This window comes from Pyxicephalus adspersus, chromosome 5 (genome assembly GCF_032062135.1).
Source record: "Pyxicephalus adspersus chromosome 5, UCB_Pads_2.0, whole genome shotgun sequence".
NCBI classification, from domain to species: Eukaryota; Metazoa; Chordata; class Amphibia; order Anura; family Pyxicephalidae; genus Pyxicephalus; species Pyxicephalus adspersus.
The window spans coordinates 97,856,773-97,882,775 of NC_092862.1; the positions used below are offsets into that span (position 1 = coordinate 97,856,773).

The following is a 26,003-nucleotide window of genomic DNA, read 5'->3' on the forward strand; positions in this document are numbered from 1 at the left end:
TGAACATACTCTGGAAGTGGCCTCCTATGGACAGATGACAGTAGGATAGTTCACTTCAACAGATTATTCTATGCAGAAATGAAAAATAAATACATACCCCATTAGACTCTAAGAAATACAGCTTTCAATATTGGGAAATCCATTTTTTAATCAGCATATAAGACGCCCCCATTGACACCTCAAGGTCTTTATCCCACAGATCCCACTCTCTTTCTTTCTCTCAGTATCCAATATTTTGTTTTCTTCAACAGGCCAATCTGCCAAGCAAAAGTTTTGGTTATAGGTTTTAGAAAGAAAAAAATATAACACTGACATAAAGCACCGGGGTGCTTACAATAGACAGTTAACTGCTCTAACTGCTTACAAGTTTTAGATGGACTTGGAACTAAACTCTGAGAAATAAAATATTGTGACCAGGCAGGTCATTTTATGCAGAAGGGACAGTTTCCATCGTCGGCACCACCATCTTCTTTCTCCTGCTCTTCTTGCTTTCGACCTTCGCCCATCTTGACTGGCCAGGATGGCATAACTCCTGTAGAGTTCATTTAGTCCTGGTAGCCCTGAGGGAATACTCAGCCCATCTCAACATCCTACTCCAAGATTCACATGGGATGTCCACAATGTGTAATTTCACTGCAGAATGAAGAGCATTGTTACCCTATTTCAGGAAGTGAAAAGTAATAAATCCAATGGTAGGATGAACAGGTATTAAACTTTTGTTATGGAGGGAACCAGTATTATGCTATTGACAGATTGCATCTTGCATGTCATTTCTATTTTGCACATAGTTCTACTTTAAAGCTCATTCCCGTGCAAAGATAATCCATCCAACTCTTTTTTGTCCCTCTTCGTAAAGCAAGATATTCTCATCTAAATCCACCATCCAGGTCCTTTCCAATGTCGGTTCTGGATGAGGGGATCTCACTGGGGTCGATTTACTAAAGGTATTTTGGTTGTTCACATAGCAAAGTGAATTATCACCAGAGAATATATGCAAGGGTGATATGCATATGCAAATTTAGAGTTGCATATGTACCTGTGCTGACCAGTGTCCAACAGTCTCTCTGCACTGGACAGACTGCATACTCCTGTAAGTCTGCTTTCCAATTGCATTCTGTAGGCACATTGATGTTATATCTTTAATGTCAAGTTCCTGAGCCTGATTTAATAAAGCTCTTCAAGGCTGGAGAGGATACACTTTCATCAGGGAAGCTGGGTGATCCAGCAAATCTGGAATGCAGTTGGTCCAGGATTTAAAACATTTGCTAGCAAAAAGGCAAATTACTTTAAAGAAATCTATTCCAGGATCACCTAGCTTCACTGATGGAAGTGCATCCCCTCTAGCGTTTGAGAACTTTCATAAATCAGCCCCTCTGTTGGGTATGGTCCATCTAACTCTGGAAAGGAGAAATTATTTGTAGTTTTTTTTGTGGGGAGCTATTGTCATAGGAAACAACATTTCAGAATTCCTGGGCAATAATATTTATAACCTTGCGAAACATTTGTGCAGAAGTTATACTACAACATTACACGAAACAGTAATACAGTCAGATTGATCTCTTGTTATCACATACTTATTTAGTTTTTGGGTGTTATAATTTTATAGATTGGCAGTTTTATAGATTTATTTTGAATGTGATTACAAAGTTTTTCTATACATAACTTCAGAAATCTACTGACAATAAGAAACTATTTGGTAAAGTACTACTTTTATTATTGAATATATTCATGTTGATATTAAGGAACACCCAGGTCAACTGTCAGAACGTCAGTTTCTACTAAGAGAAAAGGCTGATTTATGAGACTTAATGAACCCAAGGCTGGGAATTTCCTCATTTCTGACTACATGATTGAGAGTGTCTTTTTAATTATTTTTAAAAGCTACCTCATATGTCAACAAAAGGTGGCTCATTAAAGCAGATATGAAAACCCTCTAATTCTTAAAACAACACATTTCTAAGATAATCCTTCCTTCCTTTTCATGCCGATGAAGGGAAATCTACACAATCAGCAAATATATTATCTGGTGACTTCCCAGCATAGCAATCTGCAATGACACAAGACCTTACTAGATGTCCCTTTGCTATCTATTACACAGGAAACGTAAAAAATGGACAATATCGTTTCCTACAGCACAACTGCATAAAGTACTAAATATCACAACTGTCTCATGCCCACATCATATGACCCAGAAATATTTGTTTCCTTCCTATTTTTCAGCCATAGATTACAATCAGAATATGTAGGAACAAACAATGTTTGGTTGGTTTATCACAGATTGTCATTGAATATTGCATGTAAAGCATTTGTACTATTTATTTTACATTGCTGGGGCTTTGTGCACTACACTAGGGATTTTTTTATATGAGATACAAGGATTCCTGCTAACATACTAATCTTTAGTATGGACCCTTTAGTACCAGTCTTATGAAATGCCGCAGGTGTTAAAATTAATAAATTCTGCGCCACTTTTCAGAAAACACTCATTATTCCTAAATCATTTTCTGTTTAGTTTGTTTTTATTGCATCTAGGCACAGAGAAAAAAAGGGAGCAGTCGATTTTTATTAGAAAAATGAAAGATGAATTCAATGAAACAAAAAGAGTGCTAAAGAAAAGAGAGTATAAGAAAAAACCCTACCCCATAAACTTCTTCTGGTTGGTGCTCAGCACTGCATCTCAGGTCCTGAGGAAAGGACATCTGCCCTCTACAAAACTGCTTATATAGACATCTGGATATTCCTCCTGTGCTTGATCAAAGGTTCTGTATGGCTAATACCTGTGTAGATACCCTGCTATTGGCATTGCATTCTGTGTTAGCAACTTGGATGTTGTTTGCACTTCTTCCTGCCCTGACAATTAGCAGGTCTTTTTACAGTTTTATCTGTTACCCACCTAACCATCTGCCTCTTTTTTCATCACATTTGGATGCTCAGTTAAATTCAACTGTCTACCCTTATGACTCAGTATGGGTGATTTACAAAACACATTTAGAATGTTCACTTACCAAAGTGAACTATTTTGCAAGGGATAATTCATTTATTAATATTAGTAAACTGTATTTTTATAGTGCCAACATATTATGCAGCGCTGTACAGTAAAGCGTACCTATACTCAGAATTTTGACTTTACATTAAAGGGTAGAGAACCCTTTAATGTAGGGTAAAAATTCTGGTAAAAGAAGAGCGCAGCACCTCCCCCTAATTCTCGGCCGCCTAGACGTTTGAGAATAAATGGGAGGGCAAAGCCTCCCGGGATACCTACATCAGGCATCCCCGGAGGCTCTTGGGCGCTCCTTCTACGCATGCCTGAGCATCTTGGGCATGCGCAGAAGGAGCCTTTTTGCTCAATAGGAAAAATTTGCAAATCTCACGCATGCGCAGTGAGATCAGCAAATTTTTTTTTCATCCTACGTCACCTGATCTCGCGCCTGGCTCAGGTGACGTAGGATGAAGAACCCGGAAAAGAAGACTTAACTCCGGCTCCAGATGTCGGAACAACACGGGACCAGATGCCGGACACCCCCGTAGTGATCGGTCTGCCCTGCGGGATTGAAGGTAAGTGTGTTTTTTGTTTTGTTTTTAGTATAGTTCCTCTTTAAATAGGGGTGGCAAATGACAGACAGATACAAACAATTACACATGAGGAGGAAAGGACACTGGGGATTAATCACTTTCAAAAAAATACCCAATCACATGTAAGTAAACCTAAAAAAACAGGATTTTTCCTTGCATATGGTTTGATGGCTGAAGCAAATAGTGTTTCATCTCATTTACAAAGCTGGGTGAAATGTCCACTGCAAGTTGATAATTCACTTTCCTATATGGGCAACCTAAATACTTTTTGTAAATCAACCCCAATAAGTCCATCAAACACCATGACATGACAACAAAAGAAAAAAGAATGGGTTTCTTAGGTAAAAAAGGGAGCTGGTACAGATCCATAGCAGGTTACGCTGGTTAAAAGGGGGAAAAGGGCATATAGGCTAAAATTATAACACAGTACAAATGACTATTATCACATTTGCATGTGTTTGCGATGAAGTTCACTCCTTGACATCTGAACTTTTACCTCACTGTTATACATTATTACAATGTAAATCTTTGGGTCCTCCATTGGGTAGGGTGTATGTAGAAATCAGAGAACCTGAATGATGTCAAATCCAATAATTGTATGATGTTGGAAGAGAAAATGTATCATGAGTATACCTTAATAGAAAAAAAATACTGATAAATGTACAACCTACTAACAATTTCTTTTGTTATCCAACATGGTTTTATATTTGTAAGGTTCTAAGTACTTTTATCTCTAAAGCATACACAATTATAAAATATTCCTTCTAGTTTTCTTTTTATGGAGTCTTTTGCAGACAGTTGTTCCATTGCAAACCTTATCCAAGTTTGTTTCAAAAGTGACTAATAAGGGCAAAAGATTAAGCACAAGTGAAAGTTTCTACAATAAGCTCTTCTGACATAAAACATTTGTAAAGTTTTTGTGTGTGTGCTGTTTTATTATGCCACTGCCAGAAAAAAAAAATCCCAAGCACCATCCTTAACCACTCAATCAGAAAAGGTAAACATGGTGTGTTTTTACAAGACTTACCAGACTGTCACTGCTGTCACTAAATGAACCCTCCAATATAAGCAGTTACACCACATAAGTCTCCTTTCTTTTCCTGATTATTAATGTATAATAAAAGCAGAGCCAAAGTAAACAAAAGCAGGGATTTCTAAGTCAGGATCTTAAGCCCTGCCTTACTCACATAGCATCTGCTTTATAAAACACGTGTGAGCTTCGGTATTACTTTCAGCAATGCTGTTTAACTGGTATTTAGAATAGTTATAGAGCAGTAATTAGCTCTTTTAAAAGGAACATATCTGCAGATCCAATTTGCATATGGGGTATAATGTGAAAAATCAAGGGAAATTTCCTTTTAAATAAAACATTACCCTATATACAGACACAGCCTATCTACCATTTTTTTTGGCCAGTGAGAGCAGCAGGCCACCTACTACTGAAGGACTCATTGATTAATGGATTAAAATATAGAAAAGAAGTTATGATCCACCCAGTGCTTTTCCTGCACTACTTCTATATCACACCTGCTCTACTGTATGGTTCAGTGTCCCATCGGTGTAAGGAGACCAGGATACCTACAAAACAATTTCCCTGTGGAACAGTGGACCTCGTTTTACTGAAGATAAGAAAATCCCCATACATGACCTTCTGTATATGGTATGCCCAACATCAAATCTTGGCTTAACCTGTCTGAAACATCTGGCACTGAAAATAGGACAGCAAACAGTGATTTGTGAGTCTATTTGGATTACATTACTCCAAAAACATATAAATCCACTTTCATAAGCACTTTGTTAAAAAAAATGACACATAATAGCTGCACTCATTATAACTTTGCAGTTTTAGGATAAAAACCTCTATAATGAAAAAAAATGAAAAACAGTACATGGTAAGGATTTATCAATCTTGATGAATATTAACTTGGATTGGTCAGTCTAAAATAACCTAATGAAAAGCAAACCTTTTCTATACTTCAAAAAATAAAAATGATGCCTATATATTCATCTTTCACAATACCTCACTGGCTATATAGAATATTAGGTTGTAAAATAAGTTGCATCATCGTGCAGCCTTCATAAATAGTTAGGGGTTTTGTTCAACTTTGTAGCTAGCATTTCATAAATGGCAACATATACTAGAAAGCCAAAATCATCAGGTTTTATGGGATTTAGGGCATTAGTATAAATTCATAGATACATGTCAATTTGTAATTCTGTCGATTCACCTCGTATATCTTGCTCATTAAGCTGGAGTACATGACAGGGTGTTTTTTTATTTGGCCTTTTAAATAAGCTTTGGGTGATTTGTGAGACACCTGGGTCAAAGGCCCAGTACCTTTAACCACCCGGAGAGTGGTTTAACAAGATCAGAAAAAAACATGACCAAACTTTCGATTGGCAAAAATAATGAGGTGATGATCAGACTGATGATGTCATAGCAAAGCTCAGTATGGGGCAAACACATGATTCTTCAGTCCTGACATGACCACATGCAGCTTTGTTTAAGGAAAGGCCAAGTCAAAACCTCACACAAGATATTAAAAAAGAAAATATGATTCACATGGTGGTGGTTGGAGGGTTATCATAAGCCCTGGTGCGGCTATTCTTAGCTATGTATTTGGGAACAAATGCAGCATCAAACATATAAAGTTTATCACTTAGCCCACCTAATAAAAACTTTGTAAAAGTTTTTATTAGGATTTGCAACATGCTAGTAAAGTGTGCTGCGGAAGTTAAAGTGCACAGTAGAGGTGGTTAGATAGTTCCAATCACGGTCCATTCCCACTTGGATTGGAGCTATTCCAACCTCGAAATTCATAACCTGAGCTATCCGAATTCTGTTTTTTGCTTTTTTTTTACCTGCTATGTCATTATTAATTACAGTACAGATCAGGGCTATAATGACTGTGTGTCGGGTGTAGCGGTTTGGTTTCCAACCAGTCGGTCCAGTTCCAATCGGTCCAGTTCCATTCTGTCTTCCATAAAATCAACTCTCCCTCAGTCTTCACAGCCGTGGAAGGGGAGGTTTAAAAAAATAAAAAGTATTCAAAAAATTACAAAAAAAAAAAAACACAAACAATTTTTTATTATATAAAAGGGTTAGCTACCCTTTTAATGTCAAAAATCTGATTATAGGTCTACTTTAATACAAACACTTTATTAAAACAAAGTCATGATTATGTCTTAATATTAGATTATTTATCTGGCTATTTATCTGTCAACTCTGGTTAATAAAGATTATGTGGTGAGCCTCCGTGTAGGTTTATAATATGCAAGTACTACATTTTTATTTAAAGATGTTACTCTGTATGTTAAGGAAATTTTTCTGCACCAATACCTTGTCTTTTTCAAATTTATAGCTAAGAAATGACTACTGTTTATCTGTAATTGCTATTTAAATGTAAGTGTTATTAGCAATGTTTCTTAGAATGTGTTTCTTAGAATTTTTTAGTTTTAGTAGCATTTCAAGTCAGTGACAGGTCAGCCAATGACATTATTGTGTCCCATTTGACCTTTCTATTCTGCTTAAATTCCTCCCATTCCTATGTCTATTTCTTCATAGGTTAGGCATGTCTGAAGATTTCTGCAACCAAAGCCACTGTTTCCTTGCTTGCAAAAGCTATTTTAACCCCCATACTGACCAAGTGATGCTGTATGGTCTGCCCTAATATATTAATTGTTATAAGTGTTATTTTTTAAGTGTCAGCTAATGCAAATAGGTTGTTGTGTTTATATATTGAGTACCAAATCAACTTGTGTTACAAGTTAAAATTGGTTCAGCAAGAAAGAGTTTGGAAGTGGTGGATATAGATTGGTATTCGTGTGTTGATCACATTAGTGAGATGCTTCTGAGATCATTCAGAAATTGACAGGTACATTTGTCCTTCAGTTTACCTTCTAATGACCTGGATTAGACCTGGTTTAGGCAGGTTCTGTATTCCTTTAGTGTCTTTAGGAATGAAGAACTTGTTTAAAGTGAACAAAACCTCATCAGGTCCTTAGGTTGATATCATGCACAGAGACCTCTGCTAGGTGCTTCAGACAAAGTCCAAAAAAGAGAAGAAGCATGGCTTCAAAGTTGAAAACAGATGATGCAGCCGGATTTCCTATAGTTACATATGCAGTCTTTTTTAAACTTTACAAATTAAGTATGGTGCAGGGGTTTCCAAAGAACCTTTCTTTTACATACACTATGGGTTAAATTAATAACTTAAGTTAAATAATAAATTAAGTTTGAACAGAGATTGTTTTTTGTTCAGTGCAAATTGAGAAATGCGAGTGTTCTTACAAAGGTAACAGATGGCTAAAGATAAAGATAAAAGATGGATATAACTGCATTATTTTACCTGAAAGGTATCGAGTAATCATAGGGGAAAGTACTGAGAAATGCACTACAAAGTGATAATTCTATGTAAATGCAGGGTGGGGTATTTAGAATGAAACAGGGAGGTGTTCTACTCTATCATTAAAACATTGCCACTCCCTAATATTATACAATGAAGAAGAATATGAAAAAGACAGCAGGGGGTTTGGTTGGCAAAGATGTATTAGAAAATTAAATAACATGGTAAGTGTGTACAATTAAGATGTCTTGTGTTAGTGGTCTTTCTTTCCATTCAGGGGATGTAGGACCTTTTACTATACAAAAAGATTTCTCATTAATTAGAGTACCTGGAAATCCAACATTATTATGAAGGGTATCAATAAGGGTCTTCTATACTAGACACAGTAAAGCTATAGCTACAAGAAATGTATTTCCCACGTGGCAGGGAAAATCAAATTCACAAATAGCAGAGATAGTTTGTCTCAATCTGATGCGTTCCACTGAGGCTTCCTCAGGGGAAGTGAGATCAATAAATCAAACTACAGAGAAAGAGATACAGAAAGGAATACATATAGAGATGGCATCAATAATCATGTCAAAAAACAGTATAAAAACATCAAAACCATAGGGTATTGTGCTTTAACTATATACATGAAAAAAAGACAAGTGAAGGAAGTCTGTTTTGAGGGCAGTACTATAAATAGTAACTAGGGTATGGTTATTATCACCTGTACTCTTAGATCTACATATCATACTTGGAATCGTACTGATTGTATAGACATAACTTTAAGACAAACTATTTTTTTTTTACTTAAATGTAAACAAGTATTTTTATGAAAGTCTTTTACAAAAAAAAGAAAGTGATGTCTTCAAGTTGTATGGATATAGGTTTATCACAGCTCAAATCTATATTAGATAGTAGTAAATCAGCTTTAGCCATACTAAGACATACTAATACCTACTTATACTTGGCACATTACCAACTCAATATGTAGTTTGTCACAGGTAGACCTACTAATCACACAAACAGCGGTTTTCTATGTAAAAATGTTTTGGTATGGATAGGCGAAACTTAGCAATGTAGTAATTTACTGTCCAACCTGGTACCATACATTAAAGGGTCTGGTTTTAAAATTTAGGGGGACCCCACACAGGTTTTAAAATTTTAATAAACAGCTATTACAATCATGGTATTTGAATTATTTGTGTAATAAATGATTACAATGTTTCCCCTAGGCTGCAGACAGAAAACACCCCAAGGTATACAATACAACAAGTTATTTTGAGTCAAGTTTGTGAATTAATAAAAGTGTCACATTTAACAAATGTTGCCAGTTGACTTAGAAAGAAAACCTTTTGTTGATGGAAGCTTTTGGATGCTAATGAGCTAAACCTCTAGCAGCTGTAAAAATGCCTTTCCCAGCTAAACTTTAACTTTGATTAATGGGAAAATGACATGATTTTTTTTTGGGTCATGTTGAAAGAACCGTCTAACCACTATACTTCTGTTCACTAATACATTTTGGATCTATGTTACTCAAGACTGGAAGGTACACGAGACTGCCGTTAATTGGCGTTACATATATTTTGGGTGTATGTGATACTTTTATGTAAGAAGGAACACAATTTCTTTACATATATGGCAAATTCTGATTTGTTTACAGCCTGCCTTTCTTCTACTTCTGAATAATTACAATTAACCAGGGAAGTCCAGTATGACATTCTAGGCTAAGGGATTAGGTTTGAATAAAAAGATGTCAGCTAAACTGATTTCAAAAGCGACATTTTTAGCTATTCGAGATAATAATTTTAGTTTGTCGAGCTGCACAATACATCTACATTTATTTATGGGGAGAGTGTGGGGGTTTATATGTCTTTAGCTGTATTTAGGGTAGTTTAGTTTTTGATTATGTCCTTGTTTTTCCTTTGCATGCTTTTCGTTGTTGCTTTCATACTTTACATGTATATTTATATAACGATTTTTCTTACTGTCAGTGTGTTTTTGTGATACAAAAAGCAGGTATTGTTGTAGCTGCAAAAACCTAACAATAACCTTCCTAAACCATTTAATTCAGATTGCACCTGTAAACCCATCTAAAAAACCTTCATTTTACTTTTCCCTTACTCCAAGACAAAATGGCAAACTTGCTAAAATCTCCCAAATTTCAATAAAATTTTGATGATACATAAATTCCCAAGTTTGCTTTCCCCCATTAGAATGTGCTGGCTGGAGCAGATACCTACTCATCCAACCACCCTCTAATACCCACGCTCAATTTTAGATAGTTACTTTGTAAGATCAGACCCATCAGAACCATAAATACAAGGCAGACAAAACAAAACTTTAATGTAAGAAATAGCCTAACCTTTTAAGAATGTTATTGTTTAAACACAGCATCACTTCTCACAGAATTGGAAAGATCAGTTACATATTTCATAACTAGGATTATTTCAAAATTCCTTGTGGACAAATGACTGGATTTTCCATACCTCCTACGCAGAGTCTACCCTGGTAGCCAAGTTTCAATGATGTCAGCATCAGTGTCTTTTGGCTGGTGAGTGCTCGTGAAAGTTTCTTCTAAATGGCTAAAAAAACTTAAAGCATAGTGCTTGTGATAGTCCTATGACAAGCTCAAGGTTTCTATGATTGCTAATATTCTCTATACAAATAATGGCTAATAAATGAAAATGACTTACAGTGTTATATGCTACTATATCTGGCTCAATTCCAGTGTGAATGGCCATGTGTTTGAGAAAAAAAATATAACCTTTATATATATATATGTATATATACTGAATATATATATATATATTTACACATTTAATTGATTACCATCCACTTATGAACAAAAACGTTATTGCCAGTTATACCAATATTTGTATCAGTTCTGATAACAGAGTGAAGATTGATAGATTGGACAAGGTGAATGTCTTTTTGAATGGCTTTCTAAATTGGTTATCTGAGTAGAATCATAGTTGTCTTATACATGGATCTAAACAATATTAGTAGTATATGTTGGGTAGCCTTTATCTCTTACCAACATGTAGCTTGATCTGTACAACATCAACTTCTATTTTGACTTTAACATTAGGTAAAATAACAATTTTATATGGCTTATACCCAGTAACACTTAAGCCAAATGACATTTTATTTAATATTAGTGCCCCAACATTGTCTGTTGAAATCGTTTATACTTCATAGACATTCTCATCAAAATCACAATGATTCGATGAGTAGTTTAACTAGCATTCAACAAAAGGGGCCTTTTTTTGGACCACCACCAATATTGGAAAATTACCAGTTTACTTTAGCATGGAAATGTGTAAAGAAAGTCAACAGCTCGAAAGAAGGAATTTCCCTCATTAGAAATAAATAGTCCCCAATTTACTTTTTAGCAGGAACTTCTGAAACTTTGCAGCCAACATTGATTCTCTATATATCTTTCATCCAAATACTTCCAGAGGGTCTTAAATTTAGTCCCAGAGTGGCTGTGATATTGTGGATGAAATAAAGCACCACTGATGTGTATCTTAAAACACGGTCCCTGTTGTAGGGTTCCTGGTTCACAGTAATGAGCAAAAACATGGCCTAGGAACCAGGAGTATGGCCTGCAGCAGTTTTCATGTAATAAATATAACAAATGGAGTGACAACAACCACCTGCAGTCTGAGAGCTGGAACAGTCCTCAAACACATCCTCTTCCTGGCCCAGCTCTGAGAAAAATTAGATGTTGTCTGAGCTATTGATTACGAATACCAGATTCTTCTACGCTCTTCTTTATGCTCACTGAAAGCTGTAATGATTTCACCTCCAGCACTCATAAAAACCACATTGCACAGGGGAATCTACAAAATATGTTTCTCTTTTTCTGTTTTGCAAATTCACTTTTGCATTTGCTTTCTTAATGTGTCGTATCATATTGCTAATCTCTGAAACAATGCCAAATGAAACCAGACAACAACAGCTAAGTGCCATCTAAATTCACAAGATTCTTGTTTTCTTCTGTATTTTATTGTATAGTTATTCCCAAAATGTTCAGCACTGTTTTATCAAGTAAGCCATAAACTGTTTTCTCGCATCCCTGAGGCCTTCTAGGTTTTTTACAGATTCCCATGGAGCAAATTTTCATGTAACAGGAAACTAGGCATGAAATCTACTGGTGTTCTGTAAGTGTGAATGAGAGTAAACTATTGTGGAGGTGTAGAATAGTGCTACTGACAAGATAGATAGAAGGTAGATAGTAGGTGCTATATGCAGGGTAGACAGGTAGAAGGTGATGTGAACAAGGTGAATGAATGGTGTGAATACAATGCCACATGAGGTGGTGTGAACAAAAAGGGATAACACAGGTAAATAATTGAAGTACACAGTGGAGACATAATGGGCCTGATTTATTAAAGCTCTCCATAACTATTATAAGAGAACCTGGGTGATCCAGAAAACTTGGATTTCTCAAAAATCATTTGCTAATAATGTTTTTACTCCTAGAACAGATCCATTCCAGGTTTGCTGGATCATCTAGGTTCTCCCATGATTTTGTATCCTATACAATCTTAGCTTTAATAAATGAGGTCCAATGTTACACAGTACCATTGTCTGCAGGTTAAAGTATACACTATTTTATTAATAAAAGCAAAAGCCAAACCTTGGAGCTAAAACCACAAGATCTCAGGAGACTTCGGGCTGCTCCTTGTACACATGCCTGAAAGGCCTTTCCTAGAATGTAAAAGAAAAAAAATGTGCCAATCTCACACATACGCATTGAGATTGGCACAATTGCTATCTGATCTTGTGGCTTTACAGTGCAATGACGCTGGGGAAACAAGGTGAAAGAAGAAGGAAGATGTTGGCATCCGCCGTCCAGTCTGCAATGGAAATAAGGAATGCGGGATGGTGCGGGACCCACTGAACTAAGAGGTACAGAGGAATCATTAGCTTTGCACCTGTAAAAGTAAGTAGTATTTTTTTTTCCTGCTGAAAGTTCTGCTTTAAAATGTAGGCCATGAAATGTTAAGTTAAAATTAAAAGGCCTAAAATTTACCAAGAAAGCATTCCCTAAAGTATTATATAACCAAAATCATCAGCCTAAAATGTCGACAAGAGACAAGTTTGATCAATGCCATGCACACCAACTGTTGACCTTATCAGGGTTACAGCAAAAATTAACAAAGATTCACCAGACTTGTTGACATTTCTCCAATACTCCATTAACTAGTTTTGCCCTTATTGGAGTTTTACTTTCCTGTTCCTAGTTAATAGCAGTGGAAAGTACAAAGCATTCTACTGTTGCACCTCATGATCTACAAGGTTTGACAAGTTGTACGCTCTTTGATACTATTCTGTACATTAAACTTTGAGCTGTTTGTCAGCCTAAACTGAATTCTGGCCATTCTCTTCTGACCTCTTTTATTAACACATGAAAGTTCCACAACTAATACCCCAGTGATCAGTTTCTTTTATCATTTCTTTCTGTTACCCTCACTGGACTGCCAAATCACCTTCTGCTATTCCTATGTATGTTCTGCTCATACCCCAGTAAAGAAAATGGTAGTTTTTTCCTGTCAATGAAGACATAGGAGTTGATTTACTAAATGAATATAAGCAATTCACTATCCCTGATAGTACTATCCCTGATCTTTAGTAAACTATCCCCTTTCTAACTTAGCTTAGTGAATGAGTGATTTTTAGTAGAACAAATGAAGGTCTTGACCAACTCTTTAAGTTTTATGTATTAAGCTATATTGATATTATTTGTTCCACCTACCTGAAGAAGTATGAAATAAACAAATAATTGTGTGTGTAAGCCCACTTAAAGAACAGTATGATTTTTTTCAGTACTAAAGAAGGTAACAGACTAGTGGAATTTCTATTTGGAATATAAAGTTTGGATTAGATCACTTTTAAACTAACTAGTTACTGGGCATAAAATCTACCATTTTCCAGCTAAACTTAGAATAAACTTAGAATCAAAAAGGTTTTGGCTCTTGTAAAGCCCAATCAAAGTCTAATCTAAAATTCCGGAGGGTGCAGGAAAACATACATTGTTAATGTTTTAATTCTGATCGGACAAACCTCTGCAGAGCCACAGCTACAGTTGTAAAATTAGCAGAAAGCATGGTGATTGCTCAGTTCTTACTTTACTTTATGGGGATGGGAGGTAAAGATAGCGGAGGTCCTGTTTGCAACCTATAGTATTGATATGAAGGTTTTATTACTGCTTGTAGGTGGGAACCCAGAGTTAGCTTTAACTTTGGATTTTAATTGGAATTGCTAAGGTACTGCAATCTACATTTTATTATTATTATTATTATTATTAATAATAATAATAATAATAATAATAAAAAACAGGATTTACTTAGCACCAACATATTACGCAGCAATTGAAGCTGTACATTAAATGGGGACACATTTTAGCATTAAACTGTTATACATTGTATGTCTTTTATCACAAAGCTTAATTACTGGGAAATAGATATCTATGTGTCCGCTTTGCCTTTTGATATTTAATACACTATACATCTATAATAAATGATGAGATGTTTATGCAACAATTAATCAAGCATAACAGTTAGAGACAACAGGCCATAATGAAAACACATTACACCCAGTGTTCTGCTTTCTAATCATTATTGCTATCATCACATTTTGCACTACTTCCTGAGCTGTGAATAGTTATTAAATCATTCCAACGTGCTTACGGAGAGGAATATTTGAGGAACATATCAAATATTTAACAGGGCTTAAAAACACTTCCATCACAAATCCAAGGTCATTTAGCGTAAAAGGAATTATTGGATTTCTTGGCTCGAAAGCTACTAAGTACAGGAATGAAAAATTAAACTCTGATTTGCATAGTCTACAGCGAAAAATCATTTTTAAGAGTAAAATAGCTGACAAAATATTGCCTTTTCCATCAGACTGTGACTACATTTGGTATAAATCAATCTAGCTAGACATTTGCTTTTCATGATATATATAGATAAAGAGAGAGAGAGGTAGTACTCCTTAAGTCATGCTTCAATGCTTTGTTTGAGTAACTGTAATGTTAATTAGCAAAAAGTACCATAAAAAAATAAACGCTTTTTCTGACTGACTTATAGTTTAAAGCAAGCCTGATACAAAAATGTATAACCCTAGTAAGGTTTCATCTACATGACTGCCATAAGAATATATAGGATTTGAAACCTGTTTATTTTCTTCAGGTAATGTATGAGATACAAAAAAACTTCTGATTAATGTTAATAATATTGAATGACTTCCTACATTGCAAAATAGGAAATCAGAAGACATATAAACAAGGAAAGACTGAGAACTGGCCCTTTCATGGTAAGAACGATTTCCTGTTGGGTAAATGTGGACCACATAATCATACCATGGCCATAGTAAAAAGAAGACATTGTTTATTGGCACACACCTTTTTACACCTATATGCTAAAAAAAGAATTGTAAGTCTGCTAAATAAACAACTGTTTTGAGAAAGCCCTACCTGTTTTGGTGGCTTGCAAGCCTTTCAAGTGGAACTAAACCTAAAAGTCTAAAATTACGAGCATGCAGACTCTTTCTTACAGAAGGGACAGGCTATGTGTCTTCAGCAATAAAATAAACTTTTTCATCTTTTCTAACCCCTTTAAATAATATCCTATTGATAACTCATCTGGAGCCCACTTAGAGAGGAAAGATCTGGTGCCAATGAATGTTTTATTATATCCCACACATTCAAATTTTACTAAATATAGAATACTAACCAATCAGTTATTGGATCCTGAATACAGTACAGCAAAGTGATTATCCTAGTCGCCTTCTTCAGCTAACTCATCATATGATCCAAAACATTGCTCCATACAGTCTTAGAAGTTTAGATTTACAAATCAAGAAGACAAAAAATAAACAGAGCTGCTGTAATTATAATTATATGTTTGTACATATATGGTGTGGGGAAAATTGATATGAAATAAGCAGCTTTAAAATAATAAAATATTACTGTTAGACACAGCATGTGTGGCCTTACAAGTATGTTACAAAGACTGCAACTAACAATGTCATATTAGAAATAAGCAAAAGTGAAGTCTCCGATGAATAAGATTAGCATATCTCCTTTAGAACTTTAAACTATTTACAACTTCATATATCCTGAGAGTTTTGATTACAGATATCAAATGAACACATTTGCATAACACTGTTTATGAAAAGAACTTCTGAGGAAGTTAGGATCTCTATATCATTAAGGTCATTAAAAAAATCAAAAATACTCCAGAGTTGTGTTTACATGGGGGAACGTGTAATTGAAAACACAAAGGCCAAATTAAGGAAACTAGACACACTATGTAACTTGTTCTGCTTTCTTCTTTGAATTGTTTATTATTGGAAAACAATCTATAGAAATGAAATAGCCCTTCATAAAGCGTATGTAAAACCAAAATGTTTTCTTAAGTTTTGATTAGAGTAGGGACGAGTTAAAACCTAGCAAAATAAATTTTGCTTTCCAAAATGCAAGGTTTCCCCTCTTTTTTGGTGGACAACTCTAAAATTGTTGTTCTCCCCTATCCTTCTTTTGACAATGGATAACAGTACAAAGAGGAGAAGATGGTAATCTCACCTGTGGAGACATAAACAACATCTTAAACTTGACATAGGGTATAACAATTCCATAAAAAATAAAAAAAATGCCAGATATCCATGTCACTGTAAAGGATTGGACCATCAAAATCATCTTCCTTTCATACCAATGCTTTCTCCCCTTTCCTGCATGGATACAAGATTTACCTTTACAGAAGATCTTAAAAAAATTAATATAAATCCCCTATTCCCATTCCCATTTATCTGGGAAGTGGGAAAGTAAAGGTAGTTATCATTGGAGAACACTGGAGAAAGCTGATCAACAAATTCGGACAGCTACTGATATGGATATATATATATATATATATATATATATATATATATATATGAATATCACATTATCACACTATATATTGTGTACTTTGTTATTCATTAGCCTAGATTAGATTTAATTGTGTCAAATTTCCTAGTATTCCTTTCTCCATAGTGTCATAAAAAATATGTGTATATTTCATGATTTTGGATAAATCTATTGGATACAGAAGTGGAAGAAGAAATTAAGGTGGATTCTAAATGAATTTAGAGCAGGTAAATGAACTTTAATTAGTCCCTGAGGGTTAGAAAGTTTTAGCTATCCAGGGTTGAGCCAAAAAAGTTCCTTACTGATTTACTTAGCCTAAAAAAAAGATTTGAGTGACAGTACACAAATAACAATAAAAAATAAAACAAAAATATGAAAAAAACACAGATGTATGGAACAATATAAAGAATTATATTTTTGCACATTACCTTACATTTTGTGAGAGCCGCCCATTCCTTTCAGTGGGCTGCCCAATACAGAACAACAGACCAAAAACACACAGACAGCATTATTAGTTGCGTAGCACATCACAAGTGCACAACAATTGTTTCTGCTACTATGCAATATCGCAAACAGTGAAATTGATGATCAATTTTGCTGAAATCACCACCTGCTGTCAGTTCAAGTTTTGTACACCAAAAACCAGAAGACTTATTCAATTCTGTTGTTTTCCAGAGCAGACCCATGGTTTTCCTGTATTGTTACTGATTCTTGCTAACTTCTTTAGCATACCAATTGTTGACAGTTACTGGTTTGTATCTCAGACAGCACTGTATGTACGGTTTAATGGTTTATTCCATTCTGCAGGGATAGTGCTGGCTAATATGCATCAGCAAATTGGCTGAATTCTGAACAGAAAATGTATGAAAATGAAAAGGACCATGTCTTGCCATTTTCAGTTCAGTGCTTTCTTCAGAACTCTGCTGCTGAAAATTTCCACCATACCGTTCAACCATATAGTTCAACTACAGCCTGTGACATACTTATCATCAACTTTTCAGGCACATGTTTTTCTTGCTATATATTGAGCCTGATTTATCAAAGCCTTCCAAGGCTCGAGAATACACAGTTTCATCAGTGAAGCTGGGTGATCCATCAAACCTGGAATCGACTCCTTCATTGTCATTTGATAGCAAATGTTTTGAATCCTGGACCAGATCCATTCCAGGTTGGCTGGATCATCAGCTTCACTGATGAAAGTGTATCCTCTCCAGCCTTGTAGAGCTTTAATAAATCAGGTCTTTTATATATATATATATATATATATATATATATATATATATATATATAAATATAAAATCATAGGTGAAATGTGAAAAAGCTGAGCTGTTCATGCACCACGTCAGCTTTGATTGCAAGGCAAACCCAGCAATCCCAGCTTCCCTTGTGTGTTCCAGGGATAAAGGAACTCCTGAGCACCTGTGCAGGAGTTACAGGTATGTCATCCTGGCCTGGCCAATCAAGATGGACGAAGATTGAAGTAGGGTTTTTTCCAACTAACAAAGCTAATAATGGGCATCTTGTGTTGATTGTTCTTGAAAAAGATTTATATTTGTTTTAAAGCATAACTAAACCTTGTTTTATTCACCTGTTCTATCACAAAAGGCACAATCATCTTCCTTTTTTCCTTCCTTGTTGCAATCTCCGGCCATCTTGTTTGGCCAGGCAAGAATGGTTATTACAGAAGGGACATCTGTCTGTCTCTTTCTGCAACAAAGTCTTGCCTTATCACAAATTTTTAAAGTTGAACTTTAGTTAAACCTTTTGGAGAAATATGAAGTTTGTGATTCATGATTAATTCTTTTAAAAAGTTACCAAAGTTTTGAATAGTGATCAGGCTGTCACATTCAATCTCTTCCATATTTTTTGAGTCGCTTTCTCTGAATCAGTATGCATATGATGAACACTGACTTTTGAAGATGTTATGTGTTACATACTTGTCGGTGATGGAGACAGTTTTTAAACTTTATAAAATCAGTGAGATATCCAGGCACCTACAGTATCACCTTGAGAAGATAGTACATTTTCATTAAAGGGTATGTAGAGTAGTAGTTTCTACCCTTCTTATCCTTCCCCATTTATCTAAAATTAAAACAAGAAATAAGGACGGAACCTACAATGCAGGTTCACTTTAAACTGACCACATACTTGCATATATGTGAAACTGGATAGAAACATTGACCATCAAAGTAAACTGAAATCCCTGAATACCAAAATGTTTTCATTGAAGGTAGAACGTCAACAGCAGGTCATACCAGATATACGAAAATCAAAGATGTTGACTTCCTGAAAATGGATCCGCAGACACCCATTAGGTCCTTACACGATAGCCAGGGAATTTTGGCTTTATATTTGTTTAAAATAGGATCCAGTTAAAGGTTCTGGTAGCATCAGCATATCAGCAAATAATTAGTGGTACAAACTGTATCATGCAGAAAAGTCAGCTATTTACTTAAGTCAAGAGTAGCTCATAAATCCGAGAGACTGGAGGAAGTCCAAACCTGTGAGGCTCTCCAGATGTCCCTATGTAAACAGATTCTCCATAAAGCGAATTTCCTCATTTATTATTGGCAAGAAAAGCATCTGTATGTCTAGCGTAGTATTTATCACCCCTTTAGATTCTGCCACATTCAGTTATTGTTAAGTACACTGTATCTTTTCATCTCATCAGATAAGTAAGAGCCATCTTGTGCATGCTACATTCAGGAAATCTGTTTCTGATGGAATATGACTACAGAAATACCTCACCCAAAAACTTTTGAACTTTGTTCACTCGAGAACCTGAAAGAAACTAAACCATTCTTCACTGGTATACATCATTTATTTTTCTAACACATATCTTGGTCTGAATCTCAATAACTTGGAATGAAGAAAGCAGTGACGTTACTATATCTATTGTTACTAAGGCTTTCAAAAATACAGCAGAGGATTATTAATTCTTAGCTCCTAAAGGATTACTCTAAAGAAAAAATGAAATAAATCAAAGCCTCAAAAAAAATGTCATTTTCTAGTTCTTACAAATATTTCAATGTATTTGTACATATTGTTGGGGTTTATTTATAAAGAAGTGGATCTGACATTTACTGAAACATCCTCTGGTGGCGAATCTTCCAGGTCCATGTGTGTCAATGGTAGTAATTGATTCTCCACCAAGGAATGTTTCAATGAATGCCATATTCACTGCTTTAGCTTGCTTTTACCTGCATAATTATTATCCACAGTTTTTTTCTGTGACCAGTAAAAGATTCAATCATATTTACACATTTTTATATATTTTTATCGTTCAGTCTCCTAATTCAATTTAAAGGATGGGCAATTGTTGGATATAAGGTTGAAATTTATAACATCAATTTGATTGTCTTTAACATCTCTGGACCTCTGGACCTTTTTTCTTATTTAGTACATAGCTCAAACACACAGGTTAACAGGCATATTAGTCCAGAAATAAGAAAGACAAAATTACGAATACAATAAGCTGACTAGATATTAATTATCAGCAGCAAGGTGAATGAAATAAAATTCATGGGACCAAATGCACTACCATGAGGATTAAGATTTGTTACCAGTTATAGGTTAGGTGTTCTAGTTTTGGTATATTTTAAACAAGGTTAGAACCTTAAAATGTAAGTGTTTTTTTAAGAGATGTTATTCCAGCAAAGGCATCTAACTTGGATGCTGAACACTAGGTGCCTGATTTAACAAAGCTCTTCAAGACTAGAGAAGATAGACTATCATGGCTAAACCAGGGTGATCCAGTAAACATAGAATGGACTTAAAAATCATTTGTTATTAGTTGGCAAATGTTTTCAATTTTGGACCAGAACCATTCATGATGTCTATTTTCAGCAGTCTTTGAGAGCTTTTAATAAATCAAGCTTTAGGTGCCTATAGGGTCCAGTGATTGAAATCTGGCTCCGGTAAAAGTATAAATGTAATTAATAGGTTTCAGGAACAGGATGTGTGGGGAAAAAAATAAATGTCTTTGGTGAGCTTGCAAGGAGGAGACCGATGCGTTGATATTCAATAATGTTCCAATGGGTAGGCAGGAGAGGTAGACACAGAACCAAGATCAACATAAAGGTGTCTCACTCTGGCTATAGAGTTTAGCAGGTAGGAATTGAATAAAATACCAAATATTTTGGCTGATATGAGTGAAAAGAGTTCACTCACATGTACTGTATTTCACATTTACATTTAGCTGTGTGAATGGCATTTCACTTTAAACTATTTTTTTGAAATCCCTGCAGTTATCATTTAGCTTGGAATGTGTGCTTTATATTTTCCACTACAGTTTTCATTTTAATACTCACTGTATAGGTTGATGTATAAAACATTTATCAATGGTGGGATTCTGAATATTTTATTAAACATCTGTAAAACATACACATATGGTAAATTTAAAGCAATAAGCAACTTCTTTATTTAGTTCCATCCATGGTAGAATTGAATATTTGTGACATTAATTTACATTTACATTTTTACATTTGATAATTTACAAGTCCTTAATGAGATAGATCAGTGTTTCTCGACCTTTGTAACATAGGGGAACCATTGAAATAACTTTCAGGTCTTTAGGAAACCCCTGCTATAACTACTATATTCATAGCTCACAGTACATTAGTGTGGTGGTATGAAGAATGCCTCATATATTGCTGGCCAATAGGAAAAATATCACCTTTAATGATAGCTGAAAAGGATATTTGTATCTGCTAAAGTGACCTGAGAGTCACAAACTGCTCATGACTCAATGAAACCCTCCATTGGAGGAACCTTTTATTATTATTATTATTATTATTATTATTAATAAACAGGATTTATATAGCACCAACATATTATGCATCGCTGTACATTAAATAGGGGTTGCAAATGACAGACTAATACAGACAGTGATACAGGAGGAGAGGACCCTGCCCCGAAGAGCTTACAATCTAGTAGGTGGGGGAATTAGCACACAATAGGAGGGGAGATATGTAGGGTTATGAGGTTATGAGTGAGAAAGTCATTAGTAGGTCATTAGAGGAGCAGAGAGAGCGGATGGGGGAGTATTTTTTTACTAGGTCAGAAATGTAAGTGGGACAATAACTGTGTAGGGATTTGAAGGCAAAGCACAGGAGCTTGAATTTGATTCTAAGGTAAAATGGAAGCCAGTGTCGTGATCTGCAAAGAGATGCAGCGGAAGAGGAGTGGTGAGAAGGATGGATGAGTCTGGCTGCAGCATTCATAATAGATTGTAGAGGAGAGAGTCGGGTTAGTGGAATACCAGTGAGAAGGATGTTACAGTAGTCCAGACAAGAGATGATAAGAGCGTGTACAAGGAGTTTGGTGGTCTTAGGGTTCCATGGAACTCATGGTTGGGAAACAATGAAATAGATAGACTTCTTCCACCTGGGATATCATGTTGTTTAACTCATTTAAAGGGTTTTTAAAATTACTAAGTGATTTAAGTGAATATATTCCCCCACCTCTGCCACCATGACCTGTCTACCCAAAGCCATTTTCTCATTCATTTGATTAGAATATGCCAGATACAACTTGGTGAAGACTATTCAGTGCACCAAGATTTGTTATGACAACTACTAATACTCAACTATGCCAAATATAGGGGTTTCTTAAGTTGGTTTTCAATTTTAGTTTACGTTTTTATTTTAGCCATTGTGCAATGGAATTCTATCTTTCTAAGTGCATCCCAAACATAATTAAATGTTGAAATATACAATACTCAAACCCTCTGATTCCTATGACCTAACTCATATTACTTTTTTTAAAATCTCTTGATGCTTATAAAAATGGGGTAAACGTAATGTTATAACTCATCGCCCTTTCTTTAAGTCCCAGACTTGTCAAGCAGCAGCTGTAAAGAGAAACAGAGCAAGATAAAGAGTACTGTTGCAAGAAGAACTTGATTTAGGATTCCAAAAGCTTTACCCAGAAGACTGCATTAGTGTTATAGCTTGCTGTAGATGTGAGGGGCACTAATCCAAAATACACATAACACTGTGAATGTAAAAAATGTTGTTACTATGAATTCTATGTTGGCAATGATTACTAAGGTCACTTCATCCAAATCTGCGTTAACAGTAAACAAGCATTTCACAAGCTATTTAAAGACTACTAATAATAATCATGATAATAAATGAGTTTTTATTTAGTAAAAGCAAAAAAAGGTAAGATCTTGAAAAATGTATCAACTCTGGACCTAGGCTCAAGCAAGGAACTTCCAGCTAGATAACATAGGAAAAGTTGCAGCCCAAATGTGGGGCTTAGTCTACAGGATTTGGGGGTGATTAAAATGTAGCTTTTATTATAGTGACTGTACAATATAGCTGACATCTGAAACTGGACCATGCAGCTACTGTACAATATATGTGGCTACATAGGTTCCTACCCTATAGACTTCAATAGAGGTCTGTGCTAGACTTGGGTTCTGCAAAATTTTGAGCAGGGTTCATATAATATCCTCCGAAAAAATCAAACGTAAATGCATTTTTTCATCCTTAATAAAAAAAACTTATGTCTTACTCTTATACTATTTATCACTAAAGTTGGGCTTCTCCATCATCCACTCAACAGATGTCTGGTATCTAACTGTCATCATTTTAAATAGAAATTAAGTTTTCCAATTCTTGAGCTTTCCAACGTGTTCTACAGGTATTTTTCTACTCTAATAAGATCTTATTCTTCTTCTAGCTTCAGGATATTTGATTTACATTTTCAAGCCAATAAAAACGTTTCACCAGGTCAGATCTTTGGTGCATAATGCATTCACAACTGTCAACTGAATTCAATAAATGCACTTAGCCTAAAAGGGAAACCGTATTTGTGCCTGTTTACTTCCAGAGTATTGACTGTAAAAGGCGGAGAGGGATTAACATATTTGCTGTTTATATCTACTAAAATATCCTGCTGTTTTAGGAGCGGCAAAGCATGCATCAAATCTTCACGTCCCATATTTCCTGTTTAGCTTGCATTCCATTGCAGTGAGCATGGAAAAGAAAGAAATATAAGGGAGCGATAAGGAGACATTTTCTTTTGGGAAATTAAAATGGAATATTGGCAGATAAAGTAACAAGACAACCAATGGTTTGAAATTTAATCTTGCATGATTAAAATAACACTAATGTTTATTTTAACAAAATTTCATTTCAATTCACCTTTGGTCTTCAATTAAATTATGATCTCAGTGAACAACTCATAAAAAGATGACCAACTTGACTTCAGATAAGCTTTATTAAAGCAGACTTAGCATTGAAAAAATGATGTAAATTGCCATTGTTAAATTCATTCTAAAATATGCTAATTGTCTGTATGGATAACTAACTTATCTAACTTGTGTTATCCATTTATTAATAGATAACACAAGTTGTGGTACAATTATCTGAACACCTGAGCTGTATAATAATTCTGGGCTAGGAATTCGGGAGTGGTATTATTATTATTATTATTATTATTATTATTAATAATAATATTAATAATATTCAGGATCAAAACAGCAAGCAGACAATCAATATATTTTAGAATAAGGTCATAAAAGGAAGCTTTATTTTTTTGTGCCTCAAGATTGACTATTACATGCTTATAGAAAACAAAAAAAAGGGGACATTTTAGTAACAGTTATTTTTCATAAAAGCTTAAACGTTTTATTACAATTTAATAATCACATCCATCCATAAAAAAACCATTGCCTAATTTGTTAAAATATATTGTGCTGACATAGTATTTATACTGAGATTTGTCCTTTACCTAACGCGTTTCGTAGACAGAGTCCACTTCTTCAGGGAAGCGGTACAACACAACTAAGTATCTCAGCACTACATAACAATGCAAAAAGTCTATTACTTCCATGTTTCATAGCATACTGACATCAGTTTCAAATATCAACATCATAATGTCAATCCCTCATATAAATACATACCAGTAAAACATAAATAATGCACTTTTATGGATGGATGTGATTAATAAATTGTAATAAAGTGTTTAAGCTTTTATGAAAAATAACTGTCATTAAAGTCCTATTGGTATGTCCCCTTTTTTTGTTCTCTATAAATTATAAGTAGGGATGTTGACAGTATGTAAAAGAAATATGGGATCTTATAAGATAAAACAATAATATTACATGCTCATGAAAGACTTCTTTTCTCTGTTTTGAGATGTTACTTCAAAGGGTTAATTGCATTATGATTAATGAAAAGTTGACCTCAATTGTTTTGAAAAAGGAGTGCCAAATTTTTGGCTGTCTGTTTCCCTTGGCTTGATTATACTAAACAGAGGCCTGCTACCCTATCTCTTTAGCAACTGGATAGTGTTCTTTGCCTAGGGATATAAACTTACATTACCTTTCCCTTACTTTTCCCCCCTTCTTTTCTTCTACTGCGTTTTTTATGCATATCTGCTGAGACAATTTCTCTCTTTGTGGGTCCCCATCTTCTTTTAGATCTATGCCTTTCATAGTTAGTTTTTGTAAACAATTATTCCCATTCAATTTGCTTATACCATGCTTTATGGTTATTCTCTGTTATTTTCTGTATATGTGTATTTATTTACTCAATAAAAATAGTAACTTCTTATAAAGCAGCCTAAATAAACTCTTAATAAATGGTCCACTTTCATTCAAACGAATAATGCTGCAGGGTTTGTACCGTGGAGACATACATTGCTTAATCCTTAATCTGGAAAAAAGGGAACGATTACTTGTATATAGTTCTTGGGCAACCCCAAATAAATGATCAGCACGGTATTTACATCACAGGAGACAATAGACATAGAAAGACCAAATGTCTAAGCCCTCATTAGTTAAAAAATAGATAACATTATTATTTGGGCAGCTGGTTGGTTGGGACACAGGCAAACTCGTTTAAAGATGATGGCTGTCAGGGGCCATCAAAGCCCTCTCTGTAACTGCTGGTACCAAAATACGATGTATAGAGGAAAATCTGATACTCTAAATTATGCTTTGTAGTTTGATGCATAGTAAGCAGTTGCTGTTAGTGCAAAAAGTTGAACATGAAATAGGCTCAGTTAACAAACATTTAACAACCTAAATTTAGCCATGTGATTGTAGTCTGTAAACCTCATATAACTGTAAAAACAAAAAATCTATTTCATGGTGTATAACCTTTGTAAATCAAACTTATTGAAAGTGTATGCTATGCAGTTTTATAGCAGAATAAACCATTAGACATTGTGCA

General features: G+C 34.9%; 1 long non-coding RNA gene across 1 annotated transcript in view; it reads left to right on the plus strand.

The window, feature by feature from the left end:
- Positions 1-3,435: 3,435 nt before the first annotated feature.
- LOC140331311 (uncharacterized) overlaps positions 3,436-26,003 on the plus strand; it is a 31,369-nt gene continuing 8,801 nt past the window's right edge. Inside the window, exon 1 of the long non-coding RNA XR_011920914.1 lies at positions 3,436-3,555. This is a non-coding gene — a long non-coding RNA (uncharacterized lncRNA). The remainder of the gene's footprint in view (positions 3,556-26,003) is intronic.